The sequence below is a fragment of the Malaclemys terrapin genome, chromosome 3 (assembly GCF_027887155.1).
Source record: "Malaclemys terrapin pileata isolate rMalTer1 chromosome 3, rMalTer1.hap1, whole genome shotgun sequence".
Taxonomy (NCBI): Eukaryota; Metazoa; Chordata; order Testudines; family Emydidae; genus Malaclemys; species Malaclemys terrapin.
Genome location: NC_071507.1, coordinates 60,931,492 through 60,953,464, shown reverse-complemented (window position 1 = coordinate 60,953,464; position 21,973 = coordinate 60,931,492). Strand labels below are relative to the sequence as shown.

The window sequence follows — 21,973 nt, the reverse complement described above, 5'->3', positions numbered from 1 at the left end:
TACCTTCAACAACCAAGATGCCATAGTAGTGGGTACTCCACAGACATTTAACTAAAATTTTGTTCTGTTCAGTAAACTTAAGGACATATCAATATTGTATCACCTACACAATTTCGAATACCAATTTGTTAAACCAGAAATGCCCTCAATCACTTTTCCCCTCCAATACTAAAAAAAAAGGGCATACACATTTCTGGGTGGATACCTCTTTCATCTAAGGATCCGTGAAAAATAAAGTCAAGTATTGGTTACACAATGTATTAGTACTGTTTATGCCATGGCTGGAAAAGGGAAAAAAATAAAGAACTTAAATAAAGTTCAGCAAACTATGTAGCATTTTTGAGCATTTACCCAGAATAAATTATGCTGAGCAGAAATACGAAGTAGGAATGCAATGCACAAAACCAAAATCATGATCTGCAGAATTTTCACCAAACAACTCTCAAACAGGAACAAGAAAAAAGGTCAATCACAAATCCCTTTTTCCCTATTCAGAATACCAGCAGAGAGAGTCAATAGAAGATGTCTGAAAAATAATGCTGCTTTTACTAAGGACTTGTCTATACTTCTGGCTAAATCAGCAGTGCTGCAATCGATGCAGTGGTGTTGATTTAGTGGGTCTGGGGAAGACAAGCTAAGTAGATGGCACAGCGCTCTCCTGCAACGTCTGTACTCCATCTCCCCGAAAGGCAGAAGATAAGTCAGCGGGACAGCGTCTTGCGTCAACATAGCGTGGTATAGACACAGCTGTAAGTGTAGACCAGCCGTAAGACAGAATGGTTGCTTACATGCCATCTTCTTGGAGTGGCATGAAGATGAGGGATTTGTGGATATTTTTAAGTTAATATTAATTCAGTACTAAATTTTGGCTTATTGATGCCCATATATGAAGTCCTTTGTGAATGATGATAAGTTTAAGAAAACTCAATTAGCAAGTAAACTGAATAACCCCAAAGCACAAAACAGAATTATGTCTAAACCAAGTCTGATTTATAATCAGAGAAGTGAATGCTGGCTGTGATCTTGTCTTTATCAGATTATACTTAGTTTTCTATGTGTTACAAACAAGGATTTTTCTTAAATTCAATTATCCCCCATCCCTTACTACCACCTTTTCTTAGAAAAGGGAGTTATGTCTAAGTAAGTGAAAATTGGGGGCGAAGAGTCAGTGAGAGAAGGATTTGGGCGAGTTCTATTTTTACTGGCAAAGTATTTTGCTGTTTGAGAGACCAAATAAGTTTTACGAAGCACAAAACAGAACATTGTTAAATTCTTCAAACATAAAGCTACTTTCTGTTACTGTAGTCTAACTACATAGCAAATGTTTATACCATAGTTTTACTGCAATGACAAAATTGCTTCATGTGGCTTGACAATTAGTGAATGTGACAGATATGGACACATGCCATATCTTGAAAGTATTGTATTCACTTTATAAGTGAAATCTCTATTTTTGAGAGCCAGGGACTGCATTCTAGCTCCAGGGTAGAAGGTTACAGAGTTTGCTCCAGCAATTAAAACCAGTGGTAAGTAAATACTGTAGACCCAGGAACAGGTAAACAACTTCAGAGAAGTACTACCTCCTGGGGTGAATCACATATACTGGTTCAGACTGAGTTCAAGAGGCCCAGAAACAAAGAATGAGCGTGTGATATAAAGGGCTAGCCTGAATTGACAAATTTCCTTCATTTTGGTTCAAAAACTGACATGAGGTTGTAACCAAGAGAGCAAAATCCAGATGGAAGGGTTTGAAGGAATGAAAAACTTGCTGTGTTTCCATGTGGAAGATGGAGAGCACCTGGTAAACTAGCATGTAGATTGTTTTACTACATATTTTTTCAGTAATGTGTTTGTCCTAAAATAAATGTATTGTGCTCTGGCTGAGTATTGGTAACCAGGATAGACTGATTTAAATTAAATTTAAACCCCCAATTTTAATTGTTACTTAAACCAGCAAGTAGGAAACCTTGATTTAAATCATTACTTCTGATCTAACTTTGCATTCACACTTTTTAGTTATATTCCTACAGAAAAGTTGATTCCCAGTGGTTGGTAAATATGATGCTTCTTGGGGTATTCAAGGCGGTGAGTCACCTTGTCACCAACTGCCTCCAGTGCTAGGGAGCCTTGTCTGTGTTAGCTGGCTGTTGGCTGGCAGCCACTCAAGCACTCTTCTCTGGGTTACACCAGCTCTGTCTTTGCCTGGCAGGTTGACAATAGATTCACCCTAGCCCCCAAGTTCCTTCAAAGTGTACCTTTGTGGTGTCCAGCCCCTGATCACTGAATACTGACAGAAATCCCAGATTATCTCATCCCAAAGGTACAGTGTACCACAGTTTACCAGTTTTACCTTAGACCACTGCTCCTGTATCACACACAACACTTGAGTTCAATTATAAACCAAAAGCATATTTATTTAAGAAAGAATAGAGATTCAGATAAAAACCAGTGTGAGTGGTGGGAACAAATGATTACATATAAAACATCATAACACACATTGTAAAGACTAAACTAACAAGTTAGCGTTGTATCTCAACCTAAGGAAACTGTCTAAAGAAGTTTCTCTCATCCAAAGTACTCTCCAGCACTTTCAATCAAGCCTTGCTGAGATCCCCTTTTCATGAAGCAAACTCACTATCAGTTTACTTAGTAGGTGAAGGATACCAGGGTATATTTTTTCACCCCCAAATATACCAGAACAGATCTTTGATGTTTACGTCAAAAAAGGTACCATTCTCCCCCTCCCTGCTGTTTACTTTTTCTGTTAGTTTTCTTCTGAAGTTTCTCCCAGCTCTTCATTAGCATTTGACTTAGAATGCTAATACAATCCTATTGTATCACTTACAATACACAATGGTCCCCACAGGAGATATGTCTCTTATCCCTCTACTATAGAAGATATCACTGGTATCATCTGCAGTCTGTATGAAAACCTTACTATGAATATAACAAAAATATTGTGTTGGTATGCGTGACATGATGCTCCATATTATTTATAGAAATATGCGTATGATATAAATATGGCATAACTAAGATATTTTATGCAAGATGGCTCATGTAAGATATCATTGGAAAGGTTATGATTTAGTGACTGTGATTATCCAATTTGTATATATGAATCATTTCTGTATCTGGAGTTAGGAATATTGACTATGTAACAATTACAACTGTGGTTATACTTGCAGACACCCACCAGACAGTAAGCAATCAGCTTTGATGGGCCATTAGAAAAACTCTTTGAAGATATGGCTCTCCCATCTTCCAGGAATTCTTTCCTGTGGACATTGCAAATAAACCTGGTTTCATGGTTGCATTGATGCTGCAAGGTCAGGTGATAATGTCACCTGGTACAAAGTACCACCTTGGACACTGCTGGTATTTTTCCAGTAGAAACAATGGCTTCCTGCCTTATGTAAATTCTATTTAGGCTAGGCAAACAGGACTTGGGCAGGAAGGCAATGGAGAAGAAAAGAAAGACTGCTGAAAGTACCTGAAGAGACAAAGGAACTGAGCTGTGGGAAAGGCAAGGGCTGAGTCCAGACTAAGGCCTTGGCTACACTTGCGAGTTACAGCGCTGTAAAGCTGCCCCTAGTGCTGTAAATCACTCCCCGTCCACACTGGCAAGGCATTTGCTGCACTGTATCGCTGTGGTTGCAGCGCTGCATGTACTCCACCTCCCCGAGAGGAATAGCGATATTGCGCTGCCGCTGCAGCGCTGTGGCGCCAGTATGGCCGCCCAATGCGCTATGAATGGCCTCCAGAATTATTCGGCAGTATCCCACAATGCCTGTTCTAGCCACTCTGGTCATCAGTTCAAACTCTACTGCCCTGGCCTCAGGTAACCAACCATGTGACCCACCCTTTACATTTCCCGGGAATTTTAAAAATCCCCTTCCTGTTTGCTCAGCCCGGCGTGGCGTGGAGTGCTATCAGCGAATCTTTCCAGGTGAGCATGCCTCCATGCGCCAAGTGAGCCCCAGCATGGAGCAATGGCGAGTTGCTGGACCTCATCGGTGTTTGGGGGGAGGAAGCTGTACAGTCCCAGCTTCGCTCCAGCCATAGGAATTACGATACCTTCAGGAAGGTATCAAAGGACATGATGGAAAGGGGCCATGACCGGGACACCCTGCAGTGCAGGATTAAAGTGAAGGAGCTGCGGAGTGCCTACCGCAAAGCCTGCGACGCAAACGGCTGCTCGGGTGCTCCCCCCGCGACCTACCGATTCTACAAAGAGCTGGATGCGATACTTGGGGTTGACCCCACCTCCACTCCGAGCACCACCATGGACACTTCAGAGCTGGTGGCGGGGGGGTAGAGGAAGAGGAGGAGGAGGAGGAGGAAAACGGGAGTGATGGTGGTGGGACGGATGGAGATACCCCGGAATCCCTGGAGCCATGCAGCCAGGAGCTCTTCTCAAGCCAGGAGGAAGGTAGCCAGTCGCAGCGGCTTGGTACTTGGTACCGGTACTTGGTGGAGGACAAACAGAAGAGCAGGTTCCCAGTAAGCGTTTTTTTTTTTTTTTTTTTTCGGGAAGGAATTTTTTCGGTGCGGGCTCTTTGGGAGAGGAGGGTTAGGCATGCATGCCTATATGAGGAATAGTCCATTGATGTGGTTCATCACATCGCGATAATCGGCCTCGGTAATCTCCTCGAATGTCTCATCCAGAACGTGTGCAATGCGCTTGCGCAGGTTTATCTGGAGAGCCACCGTGGTCCTTGTCCCAGCCAGGCTAATGTGTCCGCGCCACTGTGCCGCGAGGGGACCATTGCTGCACACAGGCAAGCTGCATATGGGCCAGGGCGGAAGCCGCATTGCAGTAGAAGACCCTCCCTTGCTTCCCAGGTCACCTTCAGCAGTGAGATATCGTCCAGGACGAACTCCTGTGGAAAATGTTGGGACAGTGTTCAGTGTAGGTGCTCCCTGAAGCGGTTGGCTCTCCCCAAGGCACAGAAACCCAGAGGACAGTGCAGCCCTGAAACAATCAGTTCCCCTTACTCACCATTTTGAAGTTCCCGTGGGATATGTGTGCTCTGTTTCGGACGGGAAAATTATGCTATTGCGTAGACCCTGTGTGTTTTCTACTCCTTAAGTGCGGGGGGAATCATTACTCTGTCTGGTATAAACAATGCTGCCTCTGTTAAATGTTGCATTTTGCCTATACAGCAGCATCAACCTTGAGACCTCAGCCGTCCCTCTTATCGCCTGCTCAGAGACTGCAAAGACTCAGGAAGAGACTGTGAAAAAGCAAAGAAGACATGTTGCAAGAAGTGAGGCGGCAATCTATTAAAGAGAATGAGAAAGCACAGGACTGGAGGGAGAGGGAAAGCAGGATCCGGCAGGAAAACGCAGCGCACCGGCGGCAAAGCATGGATCGGCTCATAAGCATCCTGGACCGCCAAGCAGACACTATCCAGGAGCTCGTAGCCATGCAGAAAGAGGAGCAGTACCGCAAACCCCAACCCCCCCCAACAGCCCTTGTCCCAAAACTCTTTCCATTGTGCCCCACTGTCACCTCCAACCCACTTTCCCCAACTTCCGTGTTCTTCACGCCATCCACTGCCGCCAACACCAGTATCTTCACCACCCAGCTCTGAAAACCACGACCCTTACCCTCTGCACTCAACCCCCATCACCATGCAGTATAGCTGTCCTGAAGTGCAGCACTCACTGCACAGCACACCAGACAGGACATATGTGAATCTGTGATTGTACCGTTCCCCACTCCACCCCCTTGTTTCTTTTCAATAAATATTTTTTTTCTTTTCAATAAATGGATTCTTTGGCTTTGAAAACATTCTTTATTATTGCATAAAGTAAAAGACTCCTTAGCCCAGGAAATAAACAGGCACTGCAAGTCTGCTTGTCTGCTTAGCAAACACTGATTCCTAAAGATTGGAACTACTGTACTTCACTCCCGTGCAGGGCACCAGATATCACTGCTGGTTTTCAGCCTCAAATTGCTCCCTCAAGGCATCCCTAATCCTTGCAGTCCCGCGCTGGGCCCATGTAATAGCCCTGCTCTCTGGCTGTGCAAATTCAGCCTCCAGGTGTTGAACCTCAGAGGTCCATGCCTGAGTGAAGCTTTCACCCCTCCCTTCACAAATATTATGGAGGGCACAGCACGCGGATATAACCGCAGGGATGTTGTTTTTGGCCAAGTCCAGCTTCCTATACAGAGATCGCCAGCGGCTCTTTAAACGGCCAAAGGCACACTCCACAGTCATTCGGCACCGGCTCAGCCTGTAGTTGAACCGTTCCTTGCTGCTGTCAAGGCTCCCTGTGTAGGGTTTCATGAGCCAGGGCATTAACGGGATCTCCAAGGATCACAATGGGCATTTCAACTTCCCCTACCGTGATCTTCCGCTCTGGGAAAAAAGTCCCGGCCTGCATCTTCCTGAACAGCCAAGTGTTCCGAAAGATGCGTGCGTCATGCACCTTTCCAGGCCAGCCTGAGTTAATGTCAATGAAATGCCCACAGTGATCCACAAGCGCCTGGGAAAACCATAGAGAAATACCCCTTCCGATTAACGTACTCTGATCCTAGGTGGGGTGGTGCCAGAATAGGAATGTGCGTCCCATCTATCGCCCCTCCGCAGTTAGGGAACCCCATTTGTGCAAAGCCATCCACTATTTCCTGCACGTTACCCAGAGTCACGGTTCTTCTGAGTAGGATGCAATTAATGGCCTTGCAAACTTGCATCAACACGATTCCAACGGTCGACTTTCCCACTCCAAACTGGTTTGCGACTGACCGGTAGCTGTCTGGAGTTGCCAACTTCCAGATTGCAATAGCCACCCGCTTCTCAACTGGCAGGGCAGCTCTCAATCTCATGTCCTTGCGCCGCAGGGTGGGGGCGAGCTCCTCACACAGTCCCACCCGAAAGCTTTTCTCATCCGAAAGTTCTGCAACCACTGCTCGTCATCCCAGACTTCCAAGACGATGTGATCCCACCACTCGGTGCTTGTTTCCCGAGCCCAAAAGCGGCGTTCCACGGTGCTGAGCATGTCCGTGAATGCCACAAGCAATTTCGTGTCGTACGCGTTATGCGGCTTGATATCATCGTCGGACTCCTCACTCTCACTTTGGATCTTAAGGAATAGTTCGACAACCAAACATGACGTGCTGGCGAGATAAGTCAGCATATGCCTCAGCAGTTCGGGCTCTATTTCCCGCACACAGATCGCGCTGCACAGAAACCGTTGAAAGATGGCGCCAAAGGTGAACGGAAACAAAGGGATTTCTGGGATGCGAAGCGATGCATCACGGGGCATTGGGACAGGACCCAGAATGCCCCGCACCCACGCCCCCTTCCCACAACCCATGGCGCCAGAATGGGAAAAGATGCTCTGTGGGATAGCTGCCCATAAGCACCGCTCTCAATAGCGCTGCAATTGCCGCAAATGTGGCCACGACAGTGCGCTGGGCAGCTGTCAGTGTGGACAGACTGCAGCACTTTCCCTACTCAGCTGCACGAAGTCAGGTTTAACTCACAGCGCTGTACATCTGCAAGTGTAGCCAAGGCCTAGGACAGGAGTCTAGTCTGTAAAGAGAAATAACTGGAACTCTAAGCTACAGAAACTCTGCAACTTGCCTAAAACAACATTTAGGGTGAGAAATTACATGTTACCTGTTTCTTGAGTGTATTAAGCTTAGTTTGCATGTTTTGTTTTATTTGCTCAGTAATCTGCTTTGTTCTGTTTGCTATCCCTTATGATCACTTAAAATTTAACGTCTGTAGTTAATAAACTTATTTCTTGTTTATAACATAACCCAGTTTGTGCCATTCATGTCGGGGGGCGGGGGGAGGGGGCAAGAAGTTCTCCACATCTCTCTCCACATTGAGTGTTGAGCAATTTCCTAGCTGAATCTTCCCATAGAGAGCTGCTTTGCAGACTCTGTGTGATTCTACAGCTGGTGTGTCCTTACCTGTGTCTGTGTGCTGCCAAAGGCCGAAGAACCTGATTCAGAAAAACAGGGAGAGGGAGCCCAGACTAATGTAGCAGGCTGGCTCAGTGAAACCCCAATACATCAGATGGCGCATTGAAAGGGGGAGTCCAACCCATCACAGTATCATTATAATTGTAATCAACAAACAAGGTGTAAAAACAGATCAGATTATGTCTCTCCATTCTGCAGGAACAGCAATTAATTTTATCATGATACATCCCTGCAATTACCATTAAGGTCAATTGGAGCTGTGTGTGCATAACTGAGGGTGTAACTGGCTCTAGCTAATGACAAGTAGTAACTCAAAGTAATCCATACCAGTATGTACATCACAGAAGTTAAGATATTCTGAAATCTCCTGATTCTGAAAATTAATGTAACAGTGTTACAATAAAAAAAAAAAAATGTTTTAGTTTGCCTTGCCCCCTACTCCCTTCTTGTGGGAGGGGGAAATTAAAGGAAAAAAACGGGATTAGCTCACTATTCTCTCTCCACTAGGCTACCTTTTGCTGACAAAACTGTGTAGTGTAGACAAGGCCCAAGTGTCCACATGGGGAATTAATGTGCACTAGTTATTCTGCACTAACTTTCCCACATAGATAAGTCCAGAGCACCTTTTTCTGAGTAGCAGCTATTCCACAACGTACAGTGGTAATAGATCAGGGGCAGCTAAGTTTTTGGCCTGAGGGCCGCATCGGGTTTCGTAAATTGTATGGAGGGCCGGTTAGGGGAGGGGGTCGTGGCCTGGCCCCCACCTCCTATCCCCCCTCCCCGCCCCCGGACTCCTGCCCCATCCACACACCCCCACTCCCTGTCCCCGACTGCCCCCTGGATTCCTGCCACCCCATCCAACCCCTCCTCTCATTCCTGACACCACCACCCCCGGTACCCCTGCCCCATCCAACCACCCTTTCTCCCTGTCCCTTAACTGCCTCTGGAACCCCTGCCCCCATTCAACACCCTGCTCCCCCCCCCCGACCGCCCTGACCCCTATCCACACCCTCACCCCCACTCCAACCCCCCCTGCTCCATGCCCCCTTACCACGCGGCCTGGAGCACCGGTGGCCAGGGGTGGCTCTATGGTTTTTGCCATCCCAAGCACAGCAGTCAGGTGGCTTTCGGTGGCACGCCTGTGGGCAGTCCACTGGCCACGCGGATTCAGCAGCATGCCTGCGGGAGGTCCGTCGGTGCCGCGCCTTCAGCGTCCCCGCCGCCAAATTACCACCAAAGCCGCGGGACTGGTGGACCTCCCGCAGGCATGCCGCCGAAGGCAGCCTGACAGCCGCCCTCACAGCAACCGGCAAGCCGCCCCCCACGGCTTGCCGCCCCAGGCATGCACTTGCTGCGCTGGTGCCTGGAGCCACACCTGCTGGTGACGCTACAGCCACGCCGCCCGGCTGGAGCCAGGCCACGCCGCCAATGCCCCCACACAACATAGAGACCAGGTCAGGCTGGGCTCTGCACCTGCACTGCCCCAGGAGCTCACAACCCCACCACCCAGAGCATTGCACGGATGGCGGAGCAAGCGAGCTGAGGCTACGGGGAAGGGGGAACAGCAGGGGAGGGGCTGGAGGCAAGCCTCCCGGGCCAGGAGCTCGGAGGCCGGGCAGGACAATCCCATGAGCCAGATGTGACCCGCGGGCCGTAGTTTGCCCACCTCTGTAATAGATACTTAGACCCTGAAAGCACCTGTTAATATTATATATACACATTGTTATTTATATTCCAGAATTACTTAAGAGATTCCAACCAATGTTAGGGCTCCACTGTGCTAGGCACTGTACTGACTCTCAGTAAGCAGCAGTCCCTGCCTGAAGAGTTTCCATTCTAAACAGACAAAGCAGACAAAGTGCAGGAGAAAGGAACGCAACATGTAAGCAGAAGTTGGACAACTGAGACACGGAGATTAAGTGCCAGGAACTGAACTCAAGTCTCCCTTGAGTTCCATAATCTTTAGACACTATAGTAATTATATCTATACAATTCAAAGGCAAAAAACTACATTAACATAAAGTTGAGGTTGCTTGGTAATATGTTGATAAATGCAAAGTAATGCACATTGGAAAACATAATCCCAACTATACATACAAAATGATGGGCGTCTAAATTCACTGTTACAACTCAAGAAACAGATCTTGGAGTCATTGTGGATAGTTCTCTGAAACATCCGCTCAAAGTGCAGAAGCGGTCAAAAAAAGCTAACAATGTTAGGAACCATTAGGAAAGGGATAGATAGTAAGACAGAAAATATCATAATGCCACTATATAAATCCATGGTACAACCCCATCTGGAATACTGCATGCAGACCTGGTCACCCTATTTAAAAAAAAATACATTGGAATTGAAAAAGGTACATGTTAGGGCAAGAAAAAAGGTTGTGATATGGAACAGCTTCCATATAATGAGAGCTTAAGAAGACTGGGACTTTTCAGCTTGGAAAAGAGACAAGTAAAGGGAGATATGATCGAGGTCTATAAAATCTTGACTGGTGTGGAGAAAGTGATTCAGGAAGTGTTATTTACTCCTTCACATAACACATGAACTCGGGGTCACCAAATGAAATTAATAATCACCTGGTTTAAAACAAACAAAACAAAGTAGTTCTTCACACAATGCACAATCAACCTGTGAAACTTTTTGCCAGGAGATGTTGTGAAGGCCAAAACTATAACAGGGTTCACAAAAGAATGAGAAGTTCCTGAAGGAGAGGTCCATCAATGCCTATTAGCCAGGATGAGTAGGGATGCAACACCATGTACTGAGCGTCCCTAGCCATCGTTTGCCAGAAGCTGAGAGTGGACGACAGGGGATGGATCACTCAATGATTGCCTGTTCTGTTCATTCTCTCTGAAGCACCTGGCATTAGCTACTGTAGGAAGACCGGATATTAGGCTAGTTGGACCATGGGTCTGACCCATTATGGCCATTCTTATGTTGTCCCCCTGCAGAAATGCTCAGCTGAGCAAAACTCAAATTTCTGAAACCAAGGAAATGCACAGTTAAGGCTGCCCATGGAACCTTAACTCTTCCTTCTTGCAGCAATGCCCCAGTAGGTCTCGTTAACACACACATCTTTGCTCTGCCAGTGCCATAGTTGCTGAAATGTACAAGCACTTCACCTCCTCTTACAACCAATTCACTCTCACCCACAGGATTCCATCTAACACTTTTAAAGGACAAAAAACTAACAAGAAAAAAAATAAAGGTTGCCCCTGCCACATCCTCTCTGGTCCCCTGGAAATGGCAGTAGCCAATGGGAATTATTTGCATACACTCCAGGTACAATCAGTGGGTCAAGCATTAGGTGTACCTTCACTAAAGGGTGAAGGCAGTAGTTGGGCCCTGTTGGTAAAGGTGTATTTGTGATATAAGGACATGTGTGGACTATCTTGAGGTGTGTGACAGAGCTGTGATTATGCTCTGAGGAGATCTCTGTTTTGTACCCTTCAGTGTATATGAGCAAAGAGAAGAGCTGCATGTGCACCTTTGGGATCCACTATGCATCCTTTAAATGCAGAATTATGTAGGTTTGTCAGTAGCAAGGCATAGGGTTTTTATTACAAGAATTGTTGTCAGCAGTGAGGTGGAATATGAGAAGATTTTAATGTTATGATGGTATAGTGAAAGTGTAGGTTGAGAAGGTATCCTGTGAATAAGTGTAAGGAGGTTGCAAAAGGCTGTGAGGTTGTTCTTAAATTGTACACGTGTGGTATTCTTTCTGCGGAGTTGGTTAAGTGTCTGTGTGAGGTCTAGATCTGGAACATCCTGAATCTTAAACAAGCTCTACGCTACACACCTATATTGGTATAACTATACCACTCAGGGGTGTGAAAAATCTACATCCCTGAGCAACGTCGTTATACTGACCTACACTTGCAAGTTACAGCGCTGTAAAGCCTCCCCCAGCGCTGTAACTCACTCCCCGTCCACACTGGCAGGGCACTTACAGTGCTGTATCTCCCTGGGTACACCACTGCAGGTACTCCACATCTCCGAGAGGAATAACAGCTGCAGCAGAGTGGCCAATCCTCTCCATTGTTATGACTGGCTGCAGGAATGCAGAAGTGCCGGTTTCAAAGCTTGTACCACAGAGAAAAGCAAACAGTTTGCAGCTTGCTTTGAGTGAGTAAATGAATGAGCAGGGGGCCGGGAGTTCGGAACTTGCAAAATAGAGAGCTGACATTCTCCAAAAAGCACTCTCTCCCCCCACACTCCCTGTCACAATCCAACCCACGCCCCTGTTTTGAAAAGCACGTTGCAGCCACATGAATGCTGGGATAGCTGCCCATAATGCACCGCTCCCAACACAGCTGCAAATGTTGCAAGTGTGGCCACACCACTGCGCTGTCAGCTGTCAGTGTGGACAGACTGCAGTGCTTTTCCCTACTCAGCTGTACGAAGACAGGTTTACCTCACAGCGCTGTACAGCTGCAAGTGTAGCCAAGGCCTAGGTGAAGAAAGCCTTTCTAGTCCGAAGGGCTAATGCTACTTGTGTCTATATGCATTCTGAGGCACTGCTTGAAGACAGTAGAGGGAAGGTGGCACGGGCAACCTTTCTCCCCCACTCCCTTTTTATCCTTTAACAGTGTTAGATGGAATCCTGTGAGTGAGAGTGAATGGGTTGTAAGAAGCTGAAACATACATGCTCTTCACCAACTGTTGAAATTCTTCTTAAATATTCTTCACAATTTGGGCCACCAAAAACTTAGTAAGTGCCATGCATGACCAAAGGTAAAAATTGACTGACCATTTTGACCCACATCACAGCAACAGTTTGATCTCTAGCTCTGCACAAACAAAAAACAAAAAAAAAACCCCAACCAAACAGCTATTTTATTCAGGGATTATATCTCCAGAAACCTTGGCTCAAATGACCTCCGATTTGGGTCACTAATCCTACTCTGTATTCCCATGAGGCCTAGCAAATTAAAGAAAAAAAAAAGCCATGAAAACAGGGCTTTGGAGCGGAGCCTGGAGCATGGAGCAGTGGAGCTGCAGGTTTCTGCCCGGAGCTGGAGCGGAGCCAGAGAAGTCACTATTGGTGCCGGAGCGGAACAATTCAAAAATGTGATTGCTCCAGATCCAAAGCACTTAGAAGTGTCATCCTCCACACATCGATCTGCAGCATACAAGGGTTTGAAAGGTGTGAATAAGAACGCCATGGAGATGAATACAACCTGAACCAATAACTCAGGCTTTGTCAACACTGGAACTTCGTCAGCAAAACTTTTTGTCGTTTGGGTGGGGTGTTTTTTTTAACACCCCTGAACGACGAAAGTTTTATCGACGAAAAGCACCAGTGTGAACAGCATGCACAAAGTGGCTGCTGCTCATAGGGGGTGGAATTTTTCTGTCGGCAGGAGAGCTCGCTCCTGCCAACAAACAGCAGCTACACTGCACACCTTTCAGTGGCACAGCCGTGTTGCTAAAATCTGCATAGTGTAGACAGCCTCAGACATGAGAACCACACCATTTATCCCAGTGGTTCATGAAAGTATAGGTTCGCATGTCCCTCCTAAGTGTTTCAGAGCCTGTGATATGCATTGAGTATGCCCATTCTCAGCTCCCAACACAAAGAGCAAGGATTTCCCTATATCCTAGCTCACATGGGGGCAGGAAAGAGATCAGATTCTCCCAAAAAGTCAAGCTCCCCCCATCCCCCAAAACTGGCTCACATGGAGCAGGATAGGGAGGGGGGTGTCCAACCTCTGTATATGGGCATGGGCCCTGCAGATCTTGGCATACATAGACAGCAAAGAAAGGGGCTCAGTCACCCCAAGAGGAGCAAGCCCCCTATATCCCAGCTTATATGAGGGGGCAGGACGGGTGGCTCAGACCCCCACAGAGGTGCAAGAGCTCTCCAGATATAGGCACAAACACAGAAGGGGAGAATGTGGGGCTGACAGGTACCCCAGCCTCTATTCTACACCAATCCTGCTGACACTCATCCCCATGTCCCCCTTCCCAGTATTCCATCCCTCCAAATCCCATAATCCCCAAGCCTCCCTCACTGCTCCTCTACTACTCACCACTATTTATCCCCCTCCATTTGCTAGAGATCCAAACCTCTTTTCCCCTATTCCCTCACTCCTCCATCCCCTAATACCCCTCCCAGGAAGCATTCGTGGCTATTTTTTTCCTCCTAAAGACTTTGATTATACCCCCCAAATGAAATTGCCACCACAATTATACCACTCACAAGTTACACCAACCTTCAACCACTTAACCCATACACTCCTTTTACCTTACACGGGGACTTGTGATTAACTTATCCTGTTATTAGATAAGGTGGGTGAAGTAGTATCTTTGATTTGCTCGACTTCTGTTGGTGAGAGACAAACTTTCAAGCTACACAGAAGTCTGAGGAAGAGCTCAAAAGCTTGTCTCTCTCACCAACAGAAGTTGGTCTAATCAAAGATATTACCTCACCCACCTTGTCTTTCTAATATCCTGGGACCTACACAACTACAACATCACTGCAAAGGAAGTTATCCTTAGTTATGTTAATTGAAGAGTTAGTTCACAGCCAGTCTCAAAGAGATCTGTGATTCATTCAGTCATTAGTAACTCTCGATTTAACAGTACAAGGCAAAATAAATCAGGGGAGGGGGGTTGTAACAATTGTAACCCTTGCCCAAATGATCCCAAATTTGGATTAATAATGCTACTTTGCACCCCCATGAGGGGCATCAAATTTCAAAGAAATATGAGTAACCTGTAGGATTTCAGACCACTTTATATGCTGTAAAACTCAATGCTTGTAAATTGTGCCATTTTTCTGTATTGATGCATCCACACTGTCCTCAATTTGGGTTCCCCACAGACTTAGTAGATACCATGCACTAACTTGGGGAAAACTCAGTAGATTGAGACCATTTTGAGCTGCATCGCATCAATAGTTTCATCTCTAGCTCCAAGACCAAAAGAAAAAAAAAAGCCACTTAGAAACTCTGAAAAACAGTTACCTTTTTCTAGGCTTATATGGCCACAACCCCTACTTCAGCTGACCCCCAAAATTTGAGTCACTAACGCTACCCTGCACTCTCCTCAAGCACAGCAAATTCCAAAAAAATCCAGCTAAATCCGTCAATTTGAGGGTATTTGGAGAGGTCAAACAGAAGTCATAAAACAACTTTAACTATAGTGGCACTGCCGGGGCACCAAAACAAGTGTCATACTACGGATATTGCTTCCGCCACCCCGTTTCCTGCTCCCCACTACAAGCCATTTCAGGTGCACTCCCTCCCTCGCACAATACCCGGGTTTCTGCAGCTGGCCCGTTTGTGCTCCCCAGTGCTGGGGACCACGAATTAGCGCCTCACAGCGCTGTGCTGGGGACCGGGGTCTCTGTTCTGCACCGGCGGCATTCACCGGCCCTGACATGGCGGCGGGTGGGTGTCAACCGCGGCCGGAGGGGAGGGGAGGAGAGGCAGCGGCTCGGCCAAGGGCCGGTCGGGACGGAGCAGCCTGGACACCCAGCGCGGCGTGCAACCTTTGACACACGGGAGAGCGGCCGCCCGACGTCGGGCTTCGCACGGGCACCCAAGCACTGGACCCGGCCCTAGCGCGGAACGGGATCCCGAAATCCCCCAAAGGACGCACGTGAGCCCTCAGGGGGCGGCGGAGCGCGACGGGCCCCGCGGGGAAGGAGCCCGCCCCCCTCACACTCGGGGAGAGGTGCGCGCCCCGTCACCCCCCCTTGCCGGGGCTCGACACCCCCATGGCGGGTGGGGGCAGAGGACAACCCCGGCTGATGCTGCGCCGGGTCAGCAACAGCCCCCCAGGACTCACCGGCCGGAGCGACAGCAGCGCCCTCCCCCTTCCTCTGCTCAGCACCGCGGCGTCACTACGTCATCCTCCCTGCACGTTGAGCTCCCCTAGCAACGACAGACGTGCCTCTACGTGCTGACGTACATAGCAACAAGGGGGCGGGGTGGCTGGCTCTATAGCAGAGGTGGGCAAACTACCGACTGCGGGACCGTCTTGCCCGGTTCTTGAGCTCCCGGCCGGGGAGGCTAGTCCCGGGCCCCTCCCCCGCAGCCACGCCGCCAGCGCTCTAGGCGACAAGGCTGCGCGCTCCTGGCTCCGGCCGGGCGGCCAGACATCCGCTCTGAGCGGCAAGGTAAGGGGGCCAGGGCTGGGAGGTTGGATAAGGGGTAGGGGATCCCGGGGGCAGTCAGAGGACAGGGGGCGGTTGGATGGGGCAGAGGTTCGGGGGAGGCAGGGGATGGGGAACGGGGGGGGATAAGCGTGGGAGTCCCCGGGGGGGCCTGTCAGGGGCGTGGGTGTGGATAGGGGGTAGGGCAGTCAGGGGAGGGGTTGGATGGGTCGGGGGTTCTGAGGGGGGCAGTCAGGGAGTGGGAAGTGGGAACTGGCAGGGCCAGGCTGTTTGGGGAGGCACAGCCTTCCCTCCATACAGTTTTGCAACCCCCAATGTGGCCCTCGGGCCAAAAAGTTTGCCCACCTCTGCTCTGTAGTCACGGCCTCCGGACGTCCCAGCCTTGGGAGCTGTGTGCAAGCGCTGCGGGCCCGTTCCCATCGGTCCTGGTGGCCCGCTGGAGTCAGTAACAATCTGCGTGATTTATCCTGGAGCCGTGCAGCACGTGGAAATGGCTGAGCACCCGTCGCTCCCTGGTACCCAACCCACGTGGGGCAGGGGCGTAATGAGTGAGACTGTGGAGACAGTGGGGCCTTCTTCTCAGCCCCGACCCCCCAGCTGGGTAGGAACTCACTCCTGTGGGGTCAGGGCTCTCCCGGTGACCCCCTACGTGGTGCTTAGGGGCAGGCTGTATAAGCACCTGAGGTGCCTCCCACTGCTTCCCTCGTTGTCCCACCCTTCCCAAGGTTCCAAGATAACCCCAATCCTACCCGTTTTCAGGGGAGTACCAGAAGGACAGTTATCGGGCTGGGTAAATTGTTGTGAGGTAGCAACAAAAATGACAGTCATTTCTGGGGAATGTCTGTGGCCTAGTATCACAGAAATGTGGGGCTGCAAGGCACCTCAAGAGGTCATCTAGTCCGTCCTCCAGTGCTGAGGCAAGGCCAAGTAAACCTAGGTTGTCCATGATAGGTATTTATCTAGCCTGTTCTTTAAAATGTCCAGTGATGTGGATTCTGCAATTTCACTCTTCCACACTATTCAAGAGTTTAACTACCTTAGAGTTAGAAACTGTTTGCTAATACCTAACCTAAATCTCCCTTGCTGCAGATTATACCCATTACTCTTTATCCTACCTTCAGTGAACATGAAGAAGAATCAACCCCCATCCTCTTTTATAACATCCCTTAACAAATTTGACGACTGTTATCAGTTCCGCTCTCAGTCTTCTTTCTCAAAACTAAACATGCCAAGTTTTTAAATCTTTTCCTCCTAGATCAAATTTTTTAAACCTTTTATAATTTTTGTTGCTGTCCTTTGGACTCACTCCAGTTTGTCCACATCATTCCTAAACAGTGGCACTCAGAATTGGACACAGAGGTCAGACTCCACCTGATGCCTCACCAGTGCTGAGTAGAGAAGGACAAAGTAGAGGAGCATCTTACATAGGACACTCCTGTTCATATACCCCACATATTAGCCTTTTTCTCAATCGCATCACTTTGTTGTCTCTCATTCAATTTGTGATTCATTATAACCCTCAACCCCCGCCTACCATCTAGCCAGTTAGTCCCCATTCTATAGTTGTGCATTTAATTTTTTCTCCCTAAATGTAGTACTTTGCACTTGTTTTCACTGAATTTCATCCTACTGATTTCAATTCTCCAATTTGTCAAGATCAATTTGAATTCTAATACAGTCCACCAAAGAGCTTGCAATCCCTCCCAGCGTGGTGTCATCTGCAGATATTATAAGCATACTCTCCACTCCATTATCCAAGTCATTAATGAAAATGTTGAATACTTCTGGACCCAGGACAGTTGCCTGCAGGACCCCACTAGATAAATTCTCAGTTTGACAGCAAGTGATGGGTAACTACTCTTTGAGTACTTGTGGCACCTTAGAGACTAACAAATTTATTTGAGCATAAGCTTTCCATTCTATGCATCCGAAGAAGTGGTCTGTAGCCCACAAAAGCTTATACTCAAATCAATTTGTTACTCTCTAAGGTGCCAGAAGTACTCCTGTTCTTTTTGCAAATACAGACTAACACGACTGGTACTCTGAAATTACTCTTTGAGTATGTTCTTTCAACCACTTACATATTCACTTTATAGTAATTTCATCCAGACCAGATTTCCCTAGTTTGCTTATGAAAACATCATGGATCACTGTGCCAAAAGCCTTACTAAAATCACAATATATCATGTCTAGCACTTCCCCCTCATCTGCTAAACCAGTAAGCCTGTCAAAGAAGCAGATTAGGTTGGTTTGGCATGAATCTTCTCTATAAATCCATACTAGCTATTCGTTGTAACCCTATTATCCTCTAGGTGCTTACAGATTGATTGTTTAATAATTTGTTTCCAGTTTCTTTCTAGATATTAAAGTTAGGTTGGCTGGTCTGTAATTCCTCTTTCTTCTCATTTTTAAAAATAGGTACTTTGATTGCCTTTCTCCGAGTACTCCTCCATTAGTTCTCAAAGATAACTGCTAAGGGTTACAAGCAGAGGTGAGATTAGGGTGACCAGATCACAGAGGCGAAATATCGGGACGCGGGGGGGGAGGCGGGAGGGAAGGGGGCGGAGCCAAAAAATAAAAAAGCCGGTAGGGAGAAAAAAAAAAGCACGAACAAGCGGGAAGCGCCTAGGCTGGTGCCGGCCACACGCAGATGTAAACAGCGGCCCCCGGGTCCCGCGATGCAACAACCCCCGCCCGGAGCCCGATGCTGCGGAGATGGGCACAGACAGGGGGAGCACCCCTGCCAAGTCCCTGCGCGGAGACTTCCCTGGCAGGCTTCAGCTCCCCGCGGGCCCGGGAGTGCGAAGCTGTAGCGACCTTCACGCCACTGGGCTACACCCCGCTGGAGAAGCGGGACCTTGCCGCGGCCTCCAGGCCGGGACTCACCCAAGCATCGCGGGACGGGATCGCCTCACCTAGGGTCGCACACCCAGCCAGGCACGCACTGCTCTCTCCGCCCGGCACCGCGGCGGAGCCGCCGCCCGACCGGCCCTTCCAGCCGCTCCTCCGCCTCTCCCTCGCCGCATGTCAGGCAGAGGCATGTGCCTGGCACCCAGCGCCAACTACACCCCTCCGGGGCCGGGGCGCACGTGGCGGAGGTGAAGCCCCGAGGAACCAGAGTCCCCACGCGGACGGCTGCTGCCCCCCCACCCATGGGCGCGTAGGGAGCCAGTTCCCCAGGCTGGACCCGGGGCTGCCCCCCTGCAGGTACCTCCTGCCCTCCTGCCTGCGATTGGGCCAGGGCCAGGCTGGACTCACCCCGCTGTCCCCCGGGCCTCCTCCCTCCAGCGCTTGCCTGGGAGGGAGGAGGAATGCGGCGTGCTTCGGAAAGAGGCGGGGATTTGGGGAGGGATCCAATGGGGCAGTTGAGGGGGTGGGGCCAGGGCGAGGATTTGGGGAGCTATCCAATGGGGGAAGGAGGGGGCGGAGTTGGGGCGAGGGAGGGGGCGCGAGCCAGAGCAGAGGGCAAAAATTGCTTGTTTGTCCAGTGTCCCGACCAAACATTGGTCGGGACGCGGGACAAACGAGCAAATATCGGGACAGTCCCGACAAAATTGGGACGTCTGGTCACCCTAGGTGAGATATCCGCTGCTATCACCCCTGCCTGTGGAAAACAGTGCCACTATTCAGAATAGTGGTTCTAAGCATTGCAGTGATACCCCTCTGAACTTTCCTCCCCTTAGTTCCATTTTACCCCTTTCCCCCCAGGGCTGAACTCACCACAACTGGGACTCCCGCTGTGTGCCTGCCAAGGAGAAGTGAGAAAGTGGTGTTTCTAATTTGTTTGAATCAAGGCTGTGAGTGCACTCACAATAGTGCCTCTGTCTATTGTTTCTTTAGCTTCTGCAGATGTGCTCTTGATGGCCTTCTCCCGCACACCAGCTGAGCAGCTCTGGCAGATAAGGAGACGAAACAGGAGGAGTAAGGAAGACATGTTCTGGGAGGTGATGCAATCCTCTGATGCTTCCAATTGCGAGCAGAGAGTACGGAGAGAGGCTATCAATGAGAAATGGTGTATGAATAGCCAGGAGTGGAAACAGAGGCAGGAGTGGAAACAGAGGCAGGAGTGGATGATACAGCTGCTACAGGACCAAACAGACATGCTGAGGTCCCTGATTGAACTGCAGACGGAACACATCCATGCTTGCCTCCCCCTGCAGCCCATACAGAACTGCCTTTCATGCCCTCCTCACTTCCTGCCCTCCACATTCCTTGCATGTTCTCAAGCTGTCTCAGTACCCCATGCACCTCACCCCAAGGGACATGTATCACAATGACAGCTGGACGTATACCCCCCTTGTGAGAGCCTCATGTGAAAATGTGCTCTTAATATTCATACCCCTTGCAGAACATAGTAATGTGTCTATCACTATTGAATAGAAGTGTCCATATAGAAAGATAAGGAATCTTTATTTCTCCCCTACAAAGGGTGATTGCTACTGAAATTCATACACAGGGGCAATCAGTGCATTTGCAGTGTAAAATTAACGCGCTCACAGCAATCATTACAAGGTTCATACTACGGGGCAAGAAAACAATGCCTGGCTAAATGCATTACAGACACATTACTGGGGCTTACTGTCAAAATGCTCCTTCAAAGCCTCCCTGATTCAAATATCCTCCCCCCTCCCCACTCCATTGGCCCCTCTATCAGCCTTGGTATGTGGCTGCTCAAAATCAGCAGTCAGCCAATCCACGTCAACACACTACCCCTGAGGAAATTTCTCTGTTAGCTTCACAAATGTTATGCAGAGCACACCATGCTGCTATGACCATGGGAATATTTTCCTCATTGATGTCTCACTTGCCAAAAAGGCAGCACCAGTGACCCTTTAATTGGCCAAAGACACATTCAACAGTCATTCTGCACCTTCTGAGCCTGTTGTTGAAGCGCTCCTTGCTGCAGTCAGGGTTCCCAGTGTAAGGCTTCATGAGCCACAGGAGCAAGGGGTAGGCTGGGCCTCCAAGGATCTCCATTGGCATTTGGTCTGGAAAGAAAGTCCCAGCTTGCAGCTTTCTGTACAGGCCAGTGTTCCTGAAGATGCATGTGTCATCCACCTTCCCTGACCACCCTGCCTTGCTGTCAGTGAAACAATCCCAGCGATCCACCAGAGCTTGCAATACCCTAGAAAAGTAGCCTTTTCTGTTGATGTACTCCTTCGCAAGGTGATGTGGGGCCAAAATGGGGATCTGCATGCCATCTGTTGCCTCACTGTAGCTTGGGAATCTGTGACACTTTGAGGCACAGTGTAGCACCCTGTAACCCCCATATTCATCATTTGTATATGGTTATGATATTTCATAAAGCATGCCATGTAAGATACTATATGAAAGGTCATGATCTGCTGAAACCCATCATTTTATCAAAATATGCATATCATTAGTGTGTATGAAGTTATGACATTTTGCTATATGGTTGTTACTGAATTATGTTGTGAGTTTGGGAGTGATCCAGTGCTAGTTCTCCAGTGACAACAACGGAGGTAACCCGCACCCAGGCAGAGTGGGTTATGACCATTGACCAGAGGAAATTATAAACAAGAGATCTACAATTCAATAAGATAGTTGCACCAGCCCCACACAATGAAAATTGCTCAACTCTGACTCAGTTATGTAAGCACCACACAATAGGGATTACTCAACCTGTGACTCTGCAAGGACATGTACACACCAGGACCTTTCCAGGGACATGGACTGAAAGAACACTGGGAAGATAAAGACTTGAACTGAGGAGACTGGTCCCAGGCTGAGGAGGAAATTCAGCCTGTGTATTAAGAACTATAATCTACCTGCAACATCCGGCAGGGTGAGAAAAGCTATTTGATTCAACTCGTGCTTAGTCTAAAAGTTTAGGCTTTAGAATGCCTAGTTACTTTGAGAAAATAAAAAGTAAACCTCTCTGATA

General features: G+C 48.5%; 1 protein-coding gene and 1 long non-coding RNA gene across 4 annotated transcripts in view; one reads left to right on the top strand and one right to left on the bottom strand.

Moving 5' to 3' along the window:
- The window catches only part of BTBD9 (BTB domain containing 9), a 290,271-nt gene extending 274,487 nt beyond the window's left edge, over window positions 1–15,784 (bottom strand). For 2 of the 3 annotated variants that reach the window (XM_054022242.1, XM_054022243.1), the window contains exon 1: window positions 15,741–15,784. The gene's annotated coding sequence lies outside the window, so the exon portion shown is untranslated. The remainder of the gene's footprint in view (window positions 1–15,740) is intronic. The other variant, XM_054022241.1, reaches the window with a different exon arrangement.
- Window positions 15,785–15,898: 114 nt separating this feature from the next.
- On the top strand, window positions 15,899–21,973 carry LOC128833941 (uncharacterized). The gene is made up of 2 exons (XR_008444362.1): window positions 15,899–16,071; window positions 19,909–21,973. It is a non-coding gene; the product is annotated as an uncharacterized LOC128833941 (long non-coding RNA).